The following is a 6,000-nucleotide window of genomic DNA, read 5'->3' as shown; positions in this document are numbered from 1 at the left end:
CCCGCATCGGGCTCCCTGCATGGAGCCTGCTTCTCCCTCTGCTTGTGTCTCTGCCTCTCTCTGTGTCTCTCATGAATAAATAAATAAAAATCTTTAAAAATAAATAAATAAATAAATAAATAAACAAATAAATAAATAATAAATACAATGTTCAAAGTCAGAGCAGCTGGGGCACCTGGGTGGCTCAGTGGTTGAGCATCTGCCTTTGGCTCCGTCCATTCCAAGGTCCCGGGATCGAGCCCCACATCAGGCTGGGGGGGGGAGGGGAGCCTGCTTCTTCCTCTGCCTGTGTCTCTGCCTCTGTGTTTCTCAGGAATAAATAAATAAAATCTTAAAAGGAGATTCTGATAGCAGCTTTAAAAAAGTGGGAGGGGAAAATCCAAACATAGGAAGGAACCAACCAAGCAGAGCTGCACCGCCGCCCGCCTGTCTCGTTACCTTTCAGGATCCCCCTCTGGGGTGCCCGCTGCTGCTTCTCCCGGGGGCGCGGCCGGGTCACGGGAGGGGAGGTGGGGACCGGCCTTTGGCGCCGCAGGTCTGGGTCACGTGGGCCGCGGGAGGAGCGCAGAGCCGCGCCCCGCAGGGTAGAGGTGACCGGCGGGGGCGAGGAGGCCTGGGGTGAGCGAGGGCGCGCGGGGCCGGCCGCGGCCCGGGGGGCGGGGAGCGCGGGGCGGGGGTCGCGGGGGTCGCGGGGGCCGCGTGCACTGGGAGGTCACGGCTGGCTCCGAGTTTTCCAGCTTGGGGAACTGCGGGATGCTTGGCACTAGGCTCTGGGTGCACCGGGCCGGGGAACATTCCCCAAGGCTCCTGCACAGTCTGACGCCCTCGCGCGCGCGGGTGGTGGGGTGGGTGGGGGGTGATTAGTCCAGGTCCAGGCCGGGAAACCTCCCTGCTCAGGAGTCGGCCCGGGGTGCGCGAAGCTCTGGGGTCCCCCGTGACTCTCGGTGCAAGGCGGGGACCCTCCCCTGCCTCTGTCAGCCTCAGCGCGTCTCTCTGGGATGCTTTGATTCCGTGGGTGCTGCGGGGAGAATGGAAGCGGGAGATGCCTTTGATGTGAGCGCCCCACAAAAGGGGATTTGGGCTGATGTAAGCAAAGCACAGGAGAGAGACCTGGAATACAGGATTAGGAGGAAACTCATGGGGGAGGGGGAGTTGTTGAGGTGCACAGGACAGCTCCCAGCCAAGTGGGTTCAGCCCTTGCTGGGAAGTTCCTAGGAGCCAGTGGGACCCTGTAAAGACAAATAGAAGCAAAATAGAAGCACCCAGTACCTTTTAGGTCAGCTTTGGCCTCATGGCAAAAAAAAAAAAAAAAAAAAAAAATAGGCTTTGGTATATTTATGGATTCAAATCTCAGCCATACATTTTGTTAGTTGGTGACTTTGAGCAAACGTTTTAGGTTTGCTAAGCCGCGGTCTCCCCGTTTTAAAGACACTTGTCTTTTTTCCTCCCCTTATATGTACCATTAGCTTTTTTTTTTTTTTTTTACCTTTTTTGGTGTGAGATGAGAAAAAAACGGAGATGTAAGGAAGAAAAAAAGAAACCCATCCAGCTAGAATGTAGTTTGCTAACTTGAAAAGTAACTTTCAAGAAAGTTGTAAGAAAGTTGAAAGTTCAGAAACCTTTACACTTTTGGCAACAGTAGGTCACATTGGCTTTGTTGGCATGTGGAAGTCTGTACAGTTGTCAAGACCCTTTGGCTGTTTGGGCTTTCTAGATTTGTACTCCAGGCCACTTTTAAGTCCAGTGGAAACTCTTCATAATGTAATGCTAGTGTTCTTAGCGAGAAGCTGTTACATTCTCTCTCTCTCTTTCTCTCTCTTTTTTAGTAGGAGTTGGGGTTTTGGGAAGGGCATGACTGGTCTCACAAAATATATGAGTCTAACTTATAAACCAGTTTATGGTGGGGTTCTCCTAGACTGACTTTATAGCCTGAGGAATAAGTGGGTTTTGACTGACAGGTAGTTCAAATAACTTAGAAGAGTATTTAAGAAGTTCACAGGGCTCACCGGTTCACTCCCCTTGAGAAAATAAAAACAAGAAGCAAAGAGCATGACAGTGTTTTGTTAATGACTTTGCTTTTGTTTTGGAAAGCATATGATTTGTCAGAGGAAAGATTGTGTGTTGAATGCAATACTGGTATGTACTGAAGGAAGATAGAGAAGAGCTTCATTACTGCCCCAGATAACATCAGATGCCCATTTATTAACACTGAAATTCCCAAGGTAAACAGGTAATGACCCATTCTTAATAAGAAGTGTAGTTCATTTTAAAGAGCAAATGTGACTATTTCAGTTTAGCATTCCCAAGGGTTTAATAATATGGGTTTTTCATGGGCTGAACTAAGAATGTTTAAAAGAATGAAAGTAGGTAAGTTTCTCATAGGTTGAAAGGTACCTTTGGAAGAATGACTCATTAACATCTACGTAGATTTGGGAGAGAGTAAGCTGGACAGAGTGCTAAGAACTGTACCTTGGCCAAAACTAGGAACGAAGTTTAAACTTTTATGCTATATATTTGCAAGTCCAAAGATTTAAGCAATAATGGACTCAGTTCACAGTGATCAGGTGCTTTCACCATAAAATCCAACTACTAAGCATAACTGAACTGAAACCAGACCATTGAGATTTGTCTCCCTTGGAGATATTGTAGGGATAGCCTTGTACTTGAAACCATATACTTTTCTTTTATTGCTTTAAACCAGAACTTGGGAAATGAGGTGAGAACGGGAGGGGATAATTCTTTAGGTCCTTTGATCTATTGGCCTAAAAGAGCAAATTCTTAGCATCTTATCTTCCCAATATCCTTGGGACTTATCTCTTAACTTTTTCTCCATATTCTGATTCTAATTGGTGGCTGTTTTTAAATTGTTAGCATTATTTATAGGTCAAAATATTTATGTAGGCATCCTGGGTTAGCCTTTCCTCCCTTCTCTTTTGGGACTCCATATATTCCATTTTTTATCTTTCAAAAAGACCACTGGACATATCTTATTTGGCTCTCTGGGGGAGTCGGTAAACCCAGCTTCCAAAAGATCGATTCTCATTTTCCTCTCTCTCCAATCTATTCTGTTAGCTGTTCAACCTTTACTTGTCCCAGGACTTCTGCAAAAATCTTCTAATTTAGCTCTCAGATGTCAAGTTCTCTTCATTCCAGCCTAGCACCAATGCTGGAATGAGCTTTCGAAAACACAACACACTCCCCTCCTTAAATGTCTTCAGTGGCTCCTGACTGCAACTAGGGTGAAGTATAAACTTCCTACCGTGAAATTCAATGTCCTCCATGCAACTCCAACATGACTGCATAGACCAAGGTCATATGACCCCTTTACAAACTCTGTGCTCCACCCAAATCAAACTCTTCCTTGTTTCCTAATTTCACTCTGCTTTTTATGTCTTTACAGGTAAGCCTAGCTCCAGGCAAATAGTAGGCACTAAATCAATACCAGTTGAATGATAATAGAGTTTAGGTAGGGGTATACATTGTACAATTGTTTCATCTTTTCTGAGAACCTGAAAATTTTTATAATCAAATGTTGTACATTCCAGGATGGTGACAGAGGCTTGCTTTCTTGTCACAGAATAATATATAGAGCCATCAGCAGCCCTCTAGGTTCTACATTTATTGTCTCTTCCCCCTTGATTGTATGGTCTTTCTGACTTGTCTTCCCTTGTAATGATGCAAAATTAGTTTTATTTGCTTACCTGCAGCAAAGGAGGGCATACACCCAAGGGACTGGGCACATAGGACGAGGCCTGTGAAAGGTTTGGCCTTGTGCTAAGTGAGACAAAGGAGGGCTCAGGGAAGTAGGGGTGGTGGTCGCTTTCAAAGCAGTTCAGCAACTATCACAGCAGTCTTGGTTCAGGAGGTGGGAGGAACAAAGTGGGGCTGGGGACACGTTGCTAAGAAAGCAGCAACTCCCCAGAAAGGATTGTCAGTCATTTTGCACCTGCAGTGTGGCCTTGGCCATGTAGAAACATTGTCACTGTTCTGTTGGGAACACTGCGAGAATCAGAAGGGCTGATTTTCACTTTCTCAGATTCTTCAGTCCTCCCTTTATATACATGCTATTAGAGCACTAATGCTAGTTAAATTCATGGCAAAATCGAGTAGTGGGAGATCTTAGTTAACTATACCACCATCTGCCCAGCCATCTAAGTCAGATCTGGGGATCAGCCTACATTCTGTTTTATTCCGACATATAATAGCTCATCACTCACAAGATTCTGCTAGTTTTACCTTCTAAGTATTTTTAAATCTGCCCTGTCCACACCCTTTACTATTGCCTTTACCTGGTTTAGGATCCATCTTCTTAATTCTGCATTACTGTAAAGCCTATTAACTGGTATCTATGCCTTCTCTCTCTTTTCAATAAATCCATCCCTATTACGGCCATCGTAATACTCTATTCAAAATACAGAGCACTCAGTAGTTTCCAGTCACTAGAGGATAAAGTTTCTGAAGAGCTTCCAGGCTGTCTGCGATTTGCCCTCTATTGACTTCCCCTGCCCTATTATGCTGATACCTTGTTTAAGTATTGGTTATCCATTGCCAAGTAACAGAGTTTGAAGAGGTGTAAAACCCCTGGCCCAAGAAAATAGGAAAGACAACAGCAAATGAAGAGTGTGGGGAAATTCATCTAACTGGGAGTTAAGGTCAGGGTCATGAATCAGCTGTGAGATTTGCAGTGGTGCAGGCAAATCATGATAAGGACCTGGATTAGGACACAGGAGGAGGGCTAAGGAGGAGGAGAGGGCAAATTTGAAAGACAGCTGAAATTCAGTTGATGATTGATTGGCTGTGGGAAGGCAGCAAGGAGAGAGATAAATCAAGAATCTGGAGTTTCTAGCTTCAGTGCTTTGAGAGTATTTCATTTTTTCTTTTCTTTTCTGTCCTTTCCTTTTTTTTTTTTTTTTTTTTTAAGGATCTAATTGGCTTTATTAAGTGATTTCTGAATTTCAGCATTCCAGCTAGCAAGTAGAGAGGATCTCTGAGGAGCTGTAAAAATGGAAGGTTTTTATAGGAGAGTGGGGAAAGAAAGTTATTAGCAAAAGAAAAGAATTGTTCATCTGTCTCTTAGGGGGGAGAGGGGAGGGGTCTTATCATGCAGATGACCTCATCTTCCCATGGGGGAAGACTCACTAGTACCCATCAGAAAATCCCTGACTGACTAGTTAGGACTACGTTTATGGGGAAAGTTGAAACTGTAATTAGATTATGGGTTAAGCTCTCGTTTGGGGACTTGGCCTAAGTGATGTCATTTTGTGCTTGTAGTTTTGTTGTGTGTGTGTGTGTGTGTGTGTGTGTGTGTGTGTGTGTGTGTGTTTTAACTTCCCACCTTTGGATCAGACTGTCAGCTTAACTGAGAGATATAGTTAAAACATAAGGTATTAGCACTTGGACGGTATTTCTAAGGAAGACAGAAAACAGAAGTAGGTACATGTTTAGGGAAGAAGATACTAAGTTTGGTGTTTGAGTTCTTATTAATTGCTTTTGATTTCTATCAACATAATACACAAATGTAGGTGAAAAATTGAAGTCCTATTACACTTCTTATCAAAAAAAAATTTAGTCCTTTTCTCTATCACTCCTCACCCTTCCATTATCTGTAAGATTTCCTCCAACTATTTTTTTTTATTTAAGATTTTTAAAATTTATTTGATAGAGAAAGCATGAGCAAGAGGAGCAGCAGAGGGAGAGGGAGAAGCAGACTCCCCGCTGAGCAGCAGTCCAACATGGGGCCCCATCCCAGGACCCGGGGATCATGATTGGAGCCAAAGGCAGACATTTAACCAACTGAACCACTCAGGTCCTCTGACTCTTTTATCTGTTTCTTCTAGTATTTAACTCCAAATTTCTAACTAATCTACTCAGTCTATTTCTTGACTTATTGGTTTAAGAGTTACATTTTTTTTCTCAATTTGAGATGTTTTCTATAAACTTATTAATCAAAGTGGGAATTTAGCACTCTTAGCTTATATCTCAACTTCCCTGCCCCCCACC

The 6,000-nt window shown here is 43.8% G+C and overlaps 1 protein-coding gene across 4 annotated transcripts in view; it reads left to right on the top strand.

Moving 5' to 3' along the window:
- The first annotated feature begins 428 nt into the window (after positions 1–428).
- CPVL (carboxypeptidase vitellogenic like) overlaps positions 429–6,000 on the top strand; it is a 127,035-nt gene continuing 121,463 nt past the window's right edge. The window contains exons 1-2 of one of the 4 annotated variants that reach the window (XM_072764629.1): positions 429–618; positions 5,663–5,806. The gene's annotated coding sequence lies outside the window, so the exon portion shown is untranslated. The remainder of the gene's footprint in view (positions 619–5,662; positions 5,807–6,000) is intronic. The other 3 variants (XM_072764628.1, XM_025993089.2, XM_072764630.1) reach the window with 3 other exon arrangements.

The sequence above is a fragment of the Vulpes vulpes genome, chromosome 7, assembly GCF_048418805.1.
Source record: "Vulpes vulpes isolate BD-2025 chromosome 7, VulVul3, whole genome shotgun sequence".
Classification (NCBI taxonomy): domain Eukaryota; kingdom Metazoa; phylum Chordata; class Mammalia; order Carnivora; family Canidae; genus Vulpes; species Vulpes vulpes.
The sequence above is the reverse complement of the archived record's forward strand: the minus strand, read 5'-3'. Positions and strand labels throughout refer to the sequence as shown.